The sequence below is a fragment of the Octopus sinensis genome, linkage group LG10 (genome assembly GCF_006345805.1).
Source record: "Octopus sinensis linkage group LG10, ASM634580v1, whole genome shotgun sequence".
Taxonomy (NCBI): domain Eukaryota; kingdom Metazoa; phylum Mollusca; class Cephalopoda; order Octopoda; family Octopodidae; genus Octopus; species Octopus sinensis.
The window spans coordinates 14,255,279-14,273,496 of record NC_043006.1 but is presented as its reverse complement, the minus strand read 5'-3'; the positions used below and the strand labels follow the sequence as shown (position 1 = coordinate 14,273,496).

Below are 18,218 nucleotides of genomic sequence, written 5' to 3'. Positions count from 1 at the left end.
TAAGGTTCTGTCAAGTGCATTTTTAATGTCGACATCATGAGTTGTTTAATGCCACCAAGTTCAACATCTCTTCCATCACAGTTACATCAGAAGAGACATAAGGAATAAATACTGCCAGTTGTGGGTTGTCTTGTATGTCTGCTAGGAGGCACAATGGCTCAGTGGTTAGGGCAGCGGACTCGCGGTCATAGGATCGTGGTTTCGATTCCCAGACCAGGCGTTGTGAATGTTTATTGAGCGAAAACACCGAAAGCTCCACGAGGCTCCGGGAGGGGATGGTGGTGATCCCTGCTGTACTCTTTCACCACAACTTTCTCTCACTCTTACTTCCTGTTTCTGTTGTACCTGTATTTCAAAGGGCCGGCCTTGTCACTCTCTGTGTCACGCTGAATATCCCCAAGAACTACGTTAAGGGTACACGTGTCTGTGGAGTGCTCAGCCACTTACACGTTAATTTCACGAGCAGGCTGTTCCGTTGATTCAGATCAACCGGAACCCTCATCGTCGTAACCAATGGAATGCTTCCATTCCATGTCTGCCGATTCATCAAGGGTTAAGCTGAATGCAAGAGAATTTTAAAAATCATTGTGCATTTTACCTGCAACATCAGGACTGATCTGAGAGAGGTATGCCTCTCTGTAGTATGGCGTGAAACTGGTGTTTGTGCTATTAGTCACTGAAATCTTGTGTTATTTGGATCTAACACTGCTACAACTTCAGCTATATTCTTTTAAACAAATTTGCCATTAGAATATGGGCATTTAGCACGAGCAATATTACACGAAATAACAAAACTGGCTTCAGTCGTATCAACTTCCTTACTGAACGTTGTCAACAATGCTCACTGGTTATTTATTGATGATTTTTACACAGTTAACTTGTTTTTCCTTAATTCTGATTTAGTTGGATAGTCATAGAAAAAGCTTTTGTGATTTGTTTCATAGTGGCATTTCAAGTTACTGGCTTTGTAATGACTGAGTGAGAAACAGTAACAATCCAATTATGTAACTCTACACTTATCAGAGCAGTTGCCATTCTTCATTCCATGACAGCTACCTCTGATGAGTGTAGGGTTACATAATCAGATTGTTACCTAACACTCCAATGATTCCCTTGCGCGAAACCGATTGTTAAGATTGGTCATAATGGATATATAATACTGTACATTTTGGATAATATACCCACTCTTTTGACAGATATACGAGAGCATTTTTTCCTGACTTATGGACTCTTAGACGACTTACACACAAACACACATGCACACACAAATATAATCATCTTTGTCATTTTAACTTTCACTTTTCCAAGCTTGCATGGGTCAGATGACATTTATTGAGGTAGTTTTTCCATGGTCAAAAGCCTTTCTTATTACCAACCCTCACCTGTTTACAAGCAAAATAGTATTTCTCCGTGACCAGACATGTTTCTCCAGAATATTTGAAATAAACGACACCACTTATATATATATCAGTTGAATAAAGAATGCAGAATATGCCAGTTGGTGCACAACTGAGGCAGCGAATGAACATGCAAGGGCATATACATGAATGCAAGAGAAAATCCTGCAACTGTGGAATAAGCTGTGGTGAGTGAGTGTTTGTATTCTCAATCCATAATATCAGCAAAAGTTTTCTTGCAGGATTGCATTTTGTGTGAAATGCCTTGAAAAGAGTGCAGAAGTGAATTGTGTCTGGCGTTGCTGTCGTGGACATTTGCTAAGATTAGTCAGAATGATGACAGTGTGGCATGTTGGCGTACTGAGGGACAGGAATTAAGTTGCAGTGTATTTATGCGTTGTGATCCTGAATTTTGTAGGGGATGTATGGCACATGGTTTTGAGAATAGAGTTTCAATGCTTTAAAACAGTCTGAATAATTGAGATCAGTCATGTCCTTAATTCTTTTAGTGAATGCTCTTTGGGGTGATTCAATTCTCAAAATGTTTTGTTTTGTGTGGAGAGACCACAGGGGGGCAGCAGTATTCTAGGTGTGGCCACACAGCCTCAGACTCAACACAGGGGCCTACATCAAGTGCCTGGAGGAGGTAGTGCTGCCCTGGGCCAAGAGGGTGGTTGCTGGAAGACCCTATGTCTGGCAACAGGACTCTGCACCGTGCCACACAAGCAGAAGAACCCAGTCATGGCTGTCAGACAATTTCTGTGACTACATCACCCCTAACATCTCACTACTTAACTCCTCAGACTGCAACTCCCTTGATTATTATGTGTAGGGTGCAGTTAAGTGAGAGAGCAACAAAACTCCTTGTAACACCAAAGATGAACTGAAGGCAAAGATTATGGCAGCATTCACCAACTTAAACAAGGAGACTGTCCAGAAGAGTTGCAAGAGATTCTGAAGTCATCTTGAGGCCGTGGTCAAAGCCAATGGCGATTTTATTGGATATATTTACTCTTTAGTATTTCAAGATATTTTTATGTAATTTTGGAAATATATCTGTTGAAATGAAATGTCAGTGTTATTTTCATTTTTGTGTAATTTAGACAACGATTTTTTCATCACACCCTATATATCTTATAATAATATATATATATATATATATATATATATTATATATTCATAATAATAAATATATAATACTAATAATCATAATAGTAATAATAATAATAATAATCATAATAATAATAATAATAATAATAATAATAATAATAATAATAATAATAATATCAAGAGTTGCAGGGAAAGTTGTCTGGAGGCTGTAGTTGTCCAACCTATGCCAGTATGGGAAGTAGACATTGGCTAATGATGATGATGAGAAATATATATAGTGACTGAGAGGGAGAGGAGTTAGATAGATAGATAGATATGTATGTGTGAGTATATCGTTGTTGTTGTCGTCATCGTCATCGTCGTCGTCATCATCATCATCATCACCACCACCACCACCATTATTATTATTATTAGTTTTATTATCATCATTATTTTTATTATTATTTTGTGTCCTTTTTTTTGTGTAACTTCAATTCTTAATCTATCTCTGACATTTCAAGAATGAAAGAATATAATCCAGGTTTCTCGGGGCACTGGGCCACTTGGTGTTGAATAGGTATACTATTAAATTAGTATCTAATTCTCTCACCCTTATTAATTAATTATAATTATGCTGCATTTATTTCTAAATGTAGTATCTGTTTCCGTGAAAGTTTGGCGCGCTGTTGGTAGGGGCATTTGAATTATAACGTCGGATGTAATCAATTGAACCACACGTGTATTTATCGTTATGGTAAAATCTGGCGTGTGATTGAGTGGATTTCATCCAGATAGTTTTGGCTGAGGAGCTACAAGTGAGTTATTGTGAGTAAAATTACATTTAATTCATTAATAGCAAAACAATTGTCCCAAAATAATCTGTATTTTTGTTATTTTTTATTTGCCCTGTTCGTGTGAGCTAACAATCGTACTGACTTTCATGGGAAACATGTATTTTTGTGGTTGAAACCTATTGGATCTATTACTAGTGCTAGAGTGAGCCACATAGTGACCACTCTCTTATATTTATTATTATCTAAGTTCTATATTCTGAAATTATTGATTCACACCTTAATATTAAGAGAATTGTTCATACTTGTTCACAAAGAATGGTAGAAGTAAAAGATTATTGAAAATATCTTGCAAAATATAATTAGGAATTAAGAAAAAAAACCCCACCAAAACCAAAAATAATTGGGAACTACAATATTATTAATAAATACAAAATTATTAAAAAATATAATTAACAATATCAAAAAATCACTTCAAAATTCCAGCTGAAAATAACCAAAAATAAGTGAAATGAGATCTATTTATCATTTAACATTTTATCAATGAAATCTTAGATTTGTACAAGGTAGCCATGGTGAAGTAAGTTTTACACCTTCAGTTGATGTCTATGATGATGTATGAATTATATATTATCAAGGTACAGGCATGGCTGTGTGGTTTAGAAGTTCATTTTTCAACCTCATGGATTTGGGTTTAGTTTCATTGCATGGCAACATGGGCAAGTGCTTTCTAATATAGCTCTGGTTTGATAAAAAAAAACAACTTGTGAATGGATACGGTAGACAAAAATTGAAAGAAGCCCATTGTGTGTGTGTGTGTGTGTGTGTGTGTGTGTTAAACATCAGAAATGTACAAAAAAAAAATAGACTCCCTCAAATGTTAGGAGGGATCCTTAGAAGTAGTAGACAGGTTCTTATTTCTTTATTGCTCACAAGGGGCTAAACATTGAGGGGACAAACAAAGACAGACAAAGGGATTAAGTCGATGACATCGACCCCAGTGTGTAACTGGTACTTAATTTATCAACGCCGAAAGGATGAAAGGCAAAGTCGACCTTGGCAGAATTTGAACTCAGACCGTAACGGCAGACGAAATACCGCTAAGCATTTCACCCAGGTTCTGTTACTTAGGTGACCAAGTTACTAGTGGGGGAAGTTGTTCTGAAAGCATAGCTGCTAGAATAAGAATAGGTTACAGGAAGTTCAGAGAGCTACTACCTCTGTTAGTAACAAAGGACTTCTTCCTTAGAGTCAAAGGCAGGTTGTATGATGCCCATGGCAGTGAGACATGGGCTGTGGCTATTCAGGATATGCAAAGTTTGGAAAGAAATGAAGCCAGTCTGCTCCGCTGGATGGGCAGTGTCAGTGTACACATATGACAGGGTGTAAATGATTTGAGAGAAAAATTGGGTCTACAAGGCATTAAATGTAGTGTGCAAGAGAGGACTGCAATGGTATGGGCATGTAATCATCATCATCATCATCATCATCATCATCATCGTTTAACATCTGCTTTCCATGCTAGCATGGGTTGGATGGTTCGACTGGGGTCTGGGAAACCAGGAGGCTGCACCAGGCTCTAGTCTGATCTAGCAGTGTTTTTACAGCTGGATGCCCTTCCTAATGCCAACCACTCCGTGAGTGTAGTGGATGCTTTTTACGTGCCAGGCGAGGCTGGCAATGGCTATGATCGGTTGGTGCTTTTTACGTGCCACCGGCACGGAGGCCAGTCAGGGCGGCGCTGGCAACGGCCACGTTCAGATGGTACTTTTATGTGCCACCGGCACTGGTATCACAACTACAATTTCCATTGATTTCAATGTGTATGAATGAAGAGAGTTGCATCAAGAAGTGCCAATCTCTAATTGCACAGGGAACATGTGGAAGGGGTGTAAACCCAGGTAGATGTGGGATGAAGTGGTGAGAAAGGATCTACGGATGTTGGGACTCACAGAGGAGATGACAGGGGACCAAGACTCCAGGCAGTTTGCTGTGCTTGAAAAGACACATCAGATGCATCAAGTAACAGCATGTATGTATATATAGGTGCAGGTGTCATTATGTGGCTGTGTGGTAAGAAGTTTGCTACTTAACCACATGGTTCTGGGTTCACTCTCACTGCATGGCACTTTGGGCAAGTATATTCTACTGTACTTCAGGGCAGATCAAAGCTTTATGAGTGGATTTGGTAAATGGAAACTAAAAGAAGCCTGATGTATATATAATATACTCTTTTACTTGTTTCAGTCATTTGACTGCGGCCATGCTGGAGCACCGCCTTTAATCGAGCAACTCGACCCGGGACTTATTCTCTGTAAGCCCAGTACTTATTCTATCAGTCTCTTTTGCCGAACCGCTAAGTGATGGGGACATAAACACATAAATGTTAGCATGGCAGGCGAAATGCTTAGCGGTATTTCATCTGTCTTTATGTTCTGAATTCAAATTCTTCTGAGGTCGACTTTACCTTTCATCCTTTCGGGGTCGATAAATTAAGTACCATTTGTGTACTGAGGTTGATCTAATCAACTGGCCCCCTCCCCCAAAATTTCGGACCTTGTGCCTAGAGCAGAATAGAAAAGAAAAGAAAAGAATATTTGGTTTTACTTTATTATTATATATTATACAACTCCATGCCACAAGCAAACCAGTCCTATTTTTTGCACAGATATTCTAAAAAGGATTTGGAGTGGTTTCTTCTACTGAACCTGAGTCTAAAAAATTTGGTAAAGTGCATTGCTTCTAAGCATAATGGCATATATATATATAAATATATATCATGAAGAATCCAGATGTGATGATGCATTGGAGAAATGAATGAGTGAAAAACAATATTGATTGCTTATTAAAAATGGCCACTTATTTATAGCCTTGTATTGATCCTTACAGTGTTGAAGATAACTTCTTATAGTTGTTTGTTATTGCAAACGAATTATCTTTAGGTCTATTCTTCATTGCATGTGTCAGCTTCATCTGTGAATTACTACTACTAAAGAGAGAGAAAGTAATGAAATCTAGGGAAGAAGAGAGGGTGATAGATCTACTCTTGTACATTGATCAGAATACTGAGAGAGTTGTGCTTCATGGCTGGACACTGTGTGGCCAAAGACGAGGAGCTGGCTTCTGGTTGTGTATTTATATTCATCGTATAGAGGATTTCTCCTCTCTAATCAGCTTTGGTTGATGAATGCTTTGAGAAAGATCAAGAGGTTGGCTTATTCTGTCATCCTGTACTCCCCTTGTTGCTATTGAAATGGTATATGCCGGCTGTGTGAGCAAGTAGTTGTTTTAATGGTGGAACAAACAGGGGAATTCCATTGGAAAAAGTTCTAATCGATTTTCTCGGTAATTATGGGGGCTATGAAAAAAATCCAAACCGCATTCCAATCTATGTACCTGTCTCCACATGTGTGCCATTCATCACATGAATTCACCCAGCCGCTTGGCTGTGAACCTCAAGACAAGAAAGAATGCAACAATCACTCATGTCCAATTTATATTATATACTAGCAGCTAAGCCCGGTTTCACCCGGTCTGTTGGAATAATGTGGCTGTGTTCATTTTCAGTTAGACATAATCTATAACAACATTTCTCAACCATATCATTTTGTGTCCCCTGTTTCGATTGGAGCCTCCAGCTGTATGAACATTTCCTGACCCCACCCCGTCAGAAAACAGCTTCTAAGCAACTGGTTGTTTTAATGGCAGAAGAAAGAGGGAAATTCCATTAGAAAAAGATTTAATCGATTTTCTTGGTAAGTATGGGGGTTAGGGAAAAACTACAAACCGCATTTCAATCTATGCACCCGTCCCCACATGTGTGCCATTTTTCACGCAAATCCACCCAGCCGTTTGATTGTGAACCTCAAGACAAGAAAGAATACAACGATCGCCCATGTCCAATTTATACTATAGATGACTCTGTATTGCTACAGTTTATAACTTGCTCAGAGATTTAATATATATTTCTTTATTGCTCACAAGGGGCTAAACACAGAGGAGACAAACAAAGGGATTAAGTCAACTACATCGACCCCAGTGCGTAACTGGTACTTTATTTATCGACCCCGAAAGGATGAAAGGCAAAGTCGACCTCGGCGGAATTTGAACTCAGAACGTAGCGACAGACGAAACACTGCTGAGCATTTCGCCCGGCGCGCTAACGATTCTGCCAGCTCGCCACTGAGATTTAATATAGATTATTTCTCCTTTCTCGAGATGAGCGACAGTTTGTCACTGGAAAAAGCATATAGTATTTTGCGAGTGGAATGAGTTATCATCAGTAGCTGGTGATTAACACACGCTAAGGACAAGTAACCACCAAGAAACTCAAGTCTGTGTGTATCATGTAAGGGTAGAGATGGAATCAATGACCACCCCTTGCAAATACTTATCGGACACAGAATGTGTGTTGTTAGCCAGCTGGAAGAGATGTCTTTCTGGGGCTACAAACGTCAGTAGCACTGTCCTGTATAGGACACCACACTTGGTTGGCAATTATATGTATATGTATATGTATTGCTACTGTTTATATCTCACACAGAGATTTAATATAGTATATATATATATATATATACTAGCAGTATCGCCCGGCGTTGCTCGGGTTTGTAAGGGAATAACTATAAAGCATTTTTAGAGAGTTATAGCCAAAAACTGGAAAAAAAATTATGGTAAATTTTTTTTTTAGTTAAAAAGGTCGAGTTGCGTCCCCTAGACAGTCTGTGGTTTGTGTTTCTGATTCTCGACCCCATGTCGAATTTATCGATTTTTTTCAGAACTGGGGGAACTTTTCAAAATTTTCGCTACGTTAGTTTTGAATTATGACATTGGGCTATGTGTGTGTCAAGTTTCATCAGAATCGGTTGAAAGCCGTGGTCAGGGTGAGGGTACAACCTAACAGACACACAGAAACACACACAGACAAACTGCCGTTTATATATAGAGAGATATATCATCATCATCATCATCATCATCGTTTAATGTCCATTTTCCGTACTAGCACGGGTTGGACGGTTCGACCGGGGTCTGGGAAGCCAGGGGCTGCCCCAGGCTCCAGTCTGATCTGGCAGTGTTTCTACAGCTGGATGCCCTTCCTAACGCCAACCAGTCCGCGAGTGTAGTGGGTGCTTTTTACGTGCCACCTGCACAGGTGCCAGAGGGGTCTGGCATCGGCCACGTTCGGATGGTGATATATATATATATATATATATATATATATTTCTTTTATTTCTTTTACTTGTTTCAGTCATTTGACTGCGGTCATACTGGAGCACCACCTTAAGTTGAACAAATCGACCCCAGGTCTTATTCTTTGTAAGCCTAGTACTTATTCTATCGGTCTCTTTTGCCGAATTGCTAAATTATGGGAATGTAAACATGCTAACATCAGTTGTCAAGTGATGGTAGGAGGAACAAACACAAATACATACATATATATTGGGTCATCCTATAAATATTGCAGTTTTTTTATAGTTTTATTTTTCAATATTAAGATAAACAAAGTTCTTGTTTAATCTAAAATATACTCTTCCTCATTTTCTACAATGTGCTTCCATCTATCAGTAGAGATGCAAAGTTCCTCTTCCAAAATTCACTTGTCCATGGTGAAAAATACTCCTCCAGTACTGTTCTGACCTCATCTACAGAATTCCTATTTTTTCTGTCCAAATGATTTTGAAGACTGCAGAATAAATGATAAACAGATGGGGCAACGTCCAGAGAATATTGTGGGTGGGACAACATTTTCCATTCAAACTGCTCCAGCCTTTGGAATGTCATCCTCACTGTAAGTGGCTGAGTATTATCCTGATGGAAGAACACCTTTCATCTTGAAACCAAAGATGGTCATTTTTCTTCTGGCGCTGACTTAAGCCGCTCAAGCTGCTTGCAGTAGATCTCCTTTGTTATTGTTTGATTTGGGTTTAAAAGTCCAAAGTGGACTAAACCTTCCATATCCCACCAAACAGATAACAACACCTTACTTGGGTGAAGACCTTTAGCCTGGGGTGCTGGTGTTTCTCCTTTTTTTACTCACTATCTTCAGGGTTTGACATTTTTATAGAGAATCCATTTCTCCGCACCAGTGGGATTATGTTCCACTAGGGTTTGCAGGACATCCTTGTCGAGCACTACAGATCTTCCAGGACAAGGCTTGTCTTCAAGGCTGTAGTTTCCAGCTCAGAATTTCTGGAACCACTGTTGACACTGGCTCGTGCTTATTGTTTGATCCCCATAGACTGCATTAACATTCCTCACATTTTGCGTTGCGTTGTTACCTTTATTGAACTCATAAAGTAAAATACGCTGAATATGCTCCTCTGTCACTTCTATAGTAGCTTTGAAAAAATACCTGTTAAAATCGAACTGCACTCTTCAAAACTAGCAGTAAGAATAAGTACAAAGTAAAATTACTACCTGCTTTTATAGCAAGTCAATGCAAGTAGTTTATCATGTCCTTCTCCGACTTTTAGTTCATGCAATTGAAAAAATTGCATTATTTATGGGATAACCCAATATACATATAATGGACGTCTTTCAGTTTCCATTTACCAAATCCACTAACAAAGCTTTGGTCGGCTCAAGACTACAGTAGAAAACACTTGCCCAAGGTGTCACACAGTAGGACTGAACCCGGAACCATGTGGTTCGAAAGCAAACTTCTTACCACACAGCCACTCCTGTGCCTTTAGTCAAAGTAGTATTAAAAATTTTTCAAGTTTTACTCACATGTTATCTGTTTATGTCCCATTCTGAAGTAAACCACACTTGACTGAAATATAATCACAGACCACCTTGAGTAACACTGCACTATATGGTCATTTACTTTGCTAGAAGTGATGTGCCAATTTATCCAATTGTCTAATCAACTTATTCATTTAATCAACGTATAAGTTACCAATAAGGTCTAGAATCAAAGGGCCTTTGAGTTAATCTAGCAAAAACCAAAGTTTTAGTAAGTAGGAAAGCAAACAAATCACAAATCCCTTCAGGTAGATGGGCCTGCTTGATCTGTAGAAAAGGTGTATGTAGAAATTCCTTAAGATGTACCTGGTGCAAGCTATGACACATAAAAGGTGCAGCAATATCAGAGGAAGGTTAACAGGGAAAATAGTTTTTGTGTATAGATGGTGCACAGGTGCAATAAACACTAAAAATATACAGAAATTAGACTCCATCCAATGCCAATGGGTAAAGCAAGAAGTAGTTACCTAGGTGACCAAGTCAGTTGTGGAGGTGGATGCTCTGAGAGTGTAGCTGCTAGAATAAGAATAGATTGGATGAAGTTCAGAGAGCTCCTGCCTCTGTTGGTAACAGTCAGGCAGCACTGGCATCAGCCACGTTCAGATGATGCTTTTTATGTGCCACTGGCATGGGTATCATAACTACAATTTTTATTTGATTTTTATTTTGATGTTGATGTTGATGTACTTGACTCAATAGGTCTTCCCAAGCACAGTGGGTCACCCTACGATCCAAGGTAACAAAGGGCCTCAACCTCAGTGAAATGCAGACTGTATGATGACTGTGTGCAAACAGCCATGCTACATGGCAGTAAAACATGGGCTGTGACCGCTAAGGACATGCATAAGCTTGAAAGAAATGAAGCTGGTATGCTTCACTGGATGTGCAATGTCAGTGTGCATGTACGACTGTGTGAGCATCTTGAGAGAAAAGCTGGGCATAAGAGGCATCAGGTGTGGTGTGCAAGAGAGATAACAGCATTAGTATGGGCATGTGATATGTATGGATGAGGACAGCTGTGTAAGAAAGTGACGATCTCTTTGGAGGGAACCTGTGGGAGAAGTAGACCCAGGAAGACATGGGATGGAGTAGTGAAGCATGATCTTTGAATGTTGGGCCTTATGAAAGCAATGACAAGTGGCAGAGACCTTTGATGATATGCCATGCTTGAGAAGACCTGTCAAGCCAAGTGAAACTGTAGTTGTGGCCGATGCCGGTGTCACATAACTGGCACTCATGCCAGTGGCACACATGCCAGCGGCACACATGCCAGTGGCACACAAAAATCACCCATTACACTCTTAGAGTAATTGGCATTAGGAAAGGTGTCCAACTGTAGAAACCATGCCAAATCAGATTGGAACCTGGTGCAGCTCTTTAGCTTACCAGTTTCAGCCAAACCGTCTAACCCATGCCAGCATGGAAAAACGGACGTTAAATGATGATAATGATGATGATGATGATGTTGTATTCCTTAATATAAACCTCAGGTAGAATTAGTGAGATACAGTGAAACAAAAGTATTTATCATTTTAACTTATCTTAGAACACAAAGTAAATTTTTTGCTCAGACCGGCTGGTGTCAAAAAGGTTAAAATGATCTAAACATAAAGCTTGCTATTTTTGAACTCAACAAACGAAGCTAACAAATGAAATGATTTTCATAACACTTCCGTGCCAGTGGCATGTAAAAGGGCACCATTCGAGCGTGATCGTTACCAAAGTCGCCTTACTGGCACCTGTGCTGGTAACATGTGTAAAAGGATTTGAGTGAGGTCATTGCCAGTACCGCCTGACTGGCCCCCCCCTCACATGCCGGTGGCACGTAAAAAGCACCCACTACACTCTCGGAGTGGTTGGCGTTAGGAAGAGCATCCAGCTGTAGAAACTCTGCCAGATCAAGATTGGAGCCTGGTGCAACCATCTGGGTTGCCAGCCCTCAGTCAAAATCGTCCAACCCATGCTAGCATGGAAAGCAGACGTTAAACGATGATGATGATGACTAATTGAAAATTAGGAAACCAAGTATTACTATAGAATTACACAGTGTAACACGATTTTTGTCTTCAGGTAGTGACTGTTATTTCCTGTTTGCTTTCTCTTAGAAAGTATGAAAAATGGCCAATATTCCCTTCAAACTTTGCTTTTGTCACACTTATTCAAACTTCAAAGAATCTCTCTCAACACATGGCTATGATGCTCCCTCACAACTCCTGCTCATGATCAGAGATGCACATATTGTCAGTCACTAAGGACATGCTCAAGTGGCTAAGGTCAAGCAACTGACAAGCAAATCTGTGATACTGAGCAGAATATTTGCTATAATGATATTTCTGCTTCAGCATCTCAGTAAAATGTATCTGAAATGTAATGGAAAATAGGTCAGTTTCAAAATAGGTCACTTTCAAAACATTGATGTCCAACTCATAAAAGCAAAGTTTGAAGGGAATGGTAGTCATTTTCTTTGATTTCTAGATAGAAGTAAATAAGAAACACCACTTTCTGACCAAAGACAAAACATGTTATTAAACTAATTAACTTCAAGACTGTTCTTGGCAATTCTAATGAGACTTAAAGATTTTGAAATCTTAATCAAATTTGAATGATTGTATTTTTTTTAATTACTGTTTTATTTCTATTTCAGAATATTTTGGCCAAACAAAGTTTTAAATATTCAAACCAAGGAAGATTTATTTTGAACTGAAATGGTTTTTAATATAACAACCAATAATAAATAAAACCACAGCAATACCAAGATTTAAAAAAAAATACAAGACTAAGTTATTTTGGTAAACAGAATTTTCACTGAGATAAGAAATTTTGAGAAAAACATTGAAGCAATGACTTTTATTGGGATATTTTCAAGGTGTTTACAAGAATGGTTGCAGTTATGGTGTCACTCATTCAGCAGGATTTATTTTCCATTTTCAAACAATAAATATGAAAGATTTCTAACAATACTCTTTGACAGAACTTATGAGATATAACAGAACTTGCATATGTTCTACTTTGGAGACTGGCCGTCTACAACCAACAAGGCATCACTTGAACTGAAATGCTTTTCATTCCTAACAATCATCAGTGCTTCAAGCTTAGTGTAATTTAATACAATTTACAAAATGTAATTTTGTATGAAGTTCACAAATGAAAATATACATCCTCGGTGATTAACAGTATATGTTACCATCATTATAATTAGCATCTTAATATTCATCTTAATCCCCAATCAATACCTATTTCTTTATTACCCACAAGGGGCTAAACATAGAGGGGACAAACAAGGACAGACAAATGGATTAAGTCGATTACATCGACCCCAGTGTGTAACTGGTACTTAATTTATCGACCCCGAAAGGATGAAAGGCAAAGTCGACCTTGGCGGAATTTGAACTCACAACGTAACAGCAGCTGAAATACCACTAAGCATTTCACCCAACGTGCTAACGATTCTGCCAGCTCCCCAATCAATACCATCAATAAAAAATGGTTATTCAAAACAGTACCTCAAGTATGTTGGCTTTGTTGTGCAGAGGTTTTCCTAATCAGACTTTCCGAACAGTACAGTTTCCTCCAGAAAATTTCAGTAGGAAATATCCAACTGTGCACAGGACAGGCCCAGCATCTGATAGCGGGGCATTAATATATATAGTAGCAGTCTTGGTGTTCTATTCTGCTGCTATAATTATCATGATTATCAAATACCTCAAATCCGAACGGAAAGATCAACTTGAAGATGCTTTGATTGAGAACTTTTTCCGAGATATGCCAAATGGTAAAGCAGAGAGAGAGAACCGTGTGAACCAGGTAGCAATCCATGCTTTCCATACCTTGACAACAGCTGTTTATAATGATGAATCTTTACCTTCTACAAATGAGGTACTTATAACAGATGTGTAGAGTTGTACATATCTTTCTGTTTTTTTTTTTGGTTTTTCGGTTTTTCTGATAATAAATATTTCTGAATAGATTTTGACTCTTTTTTTTTATTTCAATTAAAAAATTTTCTCAAAATTCAAATAAATGCAATTCAGAATGGGCCACTTAAAGGTTCACTAAATATAATATATATAGTCACAGGTGTGATTGTGTGGTAAAAAGCTTGGTTCTTAACTACATCGTCCTGGGTTCAGTCTCACTTCATGGCACCTTGGGTAAGTGTTTCTACTACAATAGTCTCAGGGTGGTTAGAGCCCTGTGAGTGGATTTGGTAGATGGAAATTAAAAGAAGCTTGTTTTATATATATATATATATGTATGTGTGTGTGTGTGTGTGTGTGTGTGTGTGTGTGTGTATGTGTGTGGAGGCGCAATGGCCCAGTGGTTAGGGCAGCGGACTCGCGGTCGTAGGATCGCGGTTTCGATTCCCAGACCGGGCGTTGTGAATGTTTATTGAGCGAAAACACCTAAAGCTCCACGAGGCTCCGGCAGGGGATGGTGGTGATCCCTGCTGTACTCTTTCACCACAACTTTCTCTCACTCTTACTTCCTGTTTCTGTTGTACCTGTATTTCAAAGGGCCGGCCTTGTCACTCTCAGTGTCACGCTGAATATCCCCGAGAACTACGTTAAGGGTACACGTGCCTGTGGAGTGCTCAGCCACATACACGTTAATTTCACGAGCAGGCTGTTCCGTTGATCGGATCAACTGGAACCCTCGTCATCGTAACCGACGGAGTGCTTCCATCCATATATATATATGTATATATGTATGTATATATAAATACTAGCAGTATCGCCCGGCGTTGCTCAGGTTTGTAAGGGAAATAACTATAAAGCATTTTTAGAGAGTTATAGCCAAAAAATAGCCAAAAAATGGAAAAAAAATGATGGTAAATTTTTTTTTTGAGAGTAATAAAAGGTTGAGTTGCGTCCCCTAGACAGTCTGTGGTTTGTTTTTTTTTATTCTCGACCCCATGTCGAATTTATCGATTTTTTTCAGAACTGGGGGAACTTTTCAAATTTTCGCTGCGTTAGTTTTGAATTATGACATGGGCTATGTGTGTGTCAAGTTTCATCAGAATCGGTTGAAAGCCGTGGTCAGGGTGAGGGTACGAGAAAACAGACACACAGAAACACGCACAGACAAACTGCCGTTTATATAGAGAGAGATAATGTATAAAGATATATATATATATACATACATTATATTTATATAGATATATATTCTTTTATTCTTTTACTAGTTTCAGGCATTTGACTGTGGCCATGCTGGAGTATTGCCTTTAGTTGAACAAATTGACCCCAGCACTTTGTAAGCCTAGTACCTATTCTATCAGTCTCTTTTGCCAAACCACTAAGTTACGAGGATGTAAACACATCAATATTGGTTGTCAAGTAATGGTGAGGGAACAAACACAGACATACAACATATACAAATATATATATAATATATATATATATATATATATATATATATATATATATATATATGATGGGATTCAGTTTCAGTCTACCAAATCCACTCACAAGGCTTTGGTTAGCCCGAGGCTATAGCAGAAGACACTTGCCCAAGGTGCCATGCAGTGGGACTGAACCTGGAACCATGTGGTTGGAAGCAAGCTTCTTACTACACAGCCACACCTGTGCCTATATATATATATTATATATATATATATATATATATATATATATATATAAAACGTGCGTGTGTGTGCTTGTCTCCCACCATCGCTTGACAACCAGTGTTGGTTTGTTTACATCCTCATAACTTAGAAGTTTGTTAAAAAGAGACTGATAGAATAAGAACCAAAAAAAATAAGTACTGCAGTTGACTCATTCAACTAAAAGTTCTTGAAGGCAGTGCCCCAGTATGGCCACAGTCTAATAACTGAATTAGATAAAAGATAAAAGATAGTGGAGTCTTGGCTTGGGAGTCCCAGAGTTCTAAGGTGTGTAGAATGTAGAACCATCTCTTAGCCCCTACTGTTCCCAGGTCTACTCTGACCTGGTGTAGTAGCAACTGTTAGGGTCCAGCTATGGGTTAATTAGGGTATTAGACTTTGGTTAACTATGCATTTGAGGGCTGGATCCAGTGGACTTTGTGGAAGAAGCCTTCATGGTTCAACAGAGGCGAAAATGGTTGCAGCAATGTATCGTGGATTGCAGAGAGCAAGAACAGGCAGGTAAGACATCTTGGTCATCCACTGCATCCACTTCCATCAGCTGTTCATGTTGACCTGGTCTTGCCACTGGATTAAAGATGATCACGGACAAAAAGGTGAGGTTGGTATTGCATGACTCTTCTCTTCATTTTAAACAAAGTCAATGTGCAAGACCATCCTTAAGGTCCTAGTTGTTCTGACTGATGAACTTATATAAACACATACACAGACACAGACACACACACACAAAGGGGTACTGGAGAGTTCTTGGCTTTGGGTAAAAGAAAATGCAGGAGGATCAGTTAATTATGAATTTTATCCAATGAGTTCCCTACCCAGATTCACACCCTTATTGTAGCAGTCCTTCAGTTTTTCTAAGCCTTGTAAAAGAACTCGGAAGGTTGGGCCTCCAACCAGGCCTTTTGCGATACCCTTAAAGCCAGGAACTTTTCAGCATCCCACTTGTATATATATATATGTGGTGTATGTATGTATATATATGTATATATATATATATATATATATATATATATATATATATAATATATATATATATATATATATAACAGTGGTATAATGTGACTTTTGAGTTTGGTCATGAAATAAGAACTTATTGGTTGAGCTGAATCAATTTTAAAATTATTTCATTAAGGGAAACCACTTACCGTAAATCATCAAGTATAGTCCGCCCTTGAGTATAATACGCAGGGGATTTTTAGGGGGCTGTACTTCTGAAAAACCTAAACCTTTTGTATAATATGCACCCCTTCACTAACTTGAGTCGTGCGTAATTAAGCCAGCAGCACCTAGTCGAACAAACACTTCCGCGCATGTGTAATACAATAATGGTGATGTTCTTAACTGTTATATGGGAATGTAAATATGTTTGCAAATTGTTTTTGTTACATGTTATTCTGTGTTCTGAATACTTTTATTTTAATAAATGGTGCTTACTGCAAGTTATGGATGATTCTTTTATGACTTCATTGCTTTCAGGCTTAGCTTAAGGTATTTCTACACCTGACATCACAAAATGCATCTGAATAAACATTACCGGACAACAAATAGAGACTTGGACATTGCTTAGAAAATATTTTTCTTTTTTAACCTCGTATATAGTATGCAGTAGGAATTTTGACCTTTAAATTTGGGGAAAAAAATGCGCAGGAGTGGCTGTGTGGTAAGTAGCTTGCTAACCAACCACATGGTTCCAGGTTCAGTCCTACTGTGTGGCATCTTGGGCAAGTGTCTTCTGCTATAGCCCTGGGCCGACCAATGCCTTGTGAGTGGATTTGGTAGACGGAAACTGAAAGAAGCCTGTCGTATATATGTATATGTATATATATGTATGTATGTGTTTGTGTGTCTGTGTTTGTCCCCCTAGCATTGCTTGACAACCGATGCTGGTGTGTTTACGTCCCCGTCACTTAGTGGTTCGGCAAAAGAGACCAATAGAATAAGTACTGGGCTTACAAAGAATAAGTCCCGGGGTCGATTTGCTTGATTAAAGGCGGTGCTCCAGCATGGCCACAGTCAAATGGGTGAAACAAGTAAAAGAGAAAAGAGAGAGAAAGATATATATATATATATATACACAACAGTGGTATAATGTGACTTTTGAGTTTGGTCATGAAACAAGTACTTGTTGGTTGGGCTGAATCAATTTTAAAATCATTTCATTAAGAGAAACCACTTAGTTTCCTAACATGGCCATGGACTCACTATTTAATACAATCAGTTATTCCAGCATTTGTTGGCTCTTCTATTACCAAACCTCCTTAATGCCTTCCACCAGTCAGTAAGTCTTCTACAAATGTTACAAATGGCTGTCTGATTATAAATGTTTCTAGTAAGGCACAGCTACAAAGATTTAAATTTCGTCAGTATCCCCTGTTTGTGAATAGATGAATGCAGGTTTCATTGGGTGAGGGTAGGGATTTAAGAAGTAATGTAAAGAAGAGATGAGATCTAGAAGTCTATGGTATCCAGGAAAAGAGCATTAAGGTAGGAGAGAAACTAAGTTACAAATTCTTCCAATAAATAAAGAAACTGCAATTTAAGACATACAAAATGTTGATTTCAAATTTTGGCACAAAGCCA

At 38.6% G+C, this 18,218-nt stretch overlaps 2 long non-coding RNA genes across 2 annotated transcripts in view; one reads left to right on the top strand and one right to left on the bottom strand.

The window, feature by feature from the left end:
• Positions 1-12,777, top strand: part of LOC118765028 — a 34,559-nt gene extending 21,782 nt beyond the window's left edge. The window contains exon 2 of the long non-coding RNA XR_005000873.1: positions 12,663-12,777. This is a non-coding gene — a long non-coding RNA (uncharacterized LOC118765028). The remainder of the gene's footprint in view (positions 1-12,662) is intronic.
• A 45-nt stretch (positions 12,778-12,822) lies between these two features.
• On the bottom strand, positions 12,823-14,252 carry LOC118765029. The gene is made up of 2 exons (XR_005000874.1): positions 13,490-14,252; positions 12,823-13,251 (listed from the first exon to the last, which is right to left on the bottom strand). It is a non-coding gene; the product is annotated as an uncharacterized LOC118765029 (long non-coding RNA).
• Positions 14,253-18,218: the final 3,966 nt, after the last annotated feature.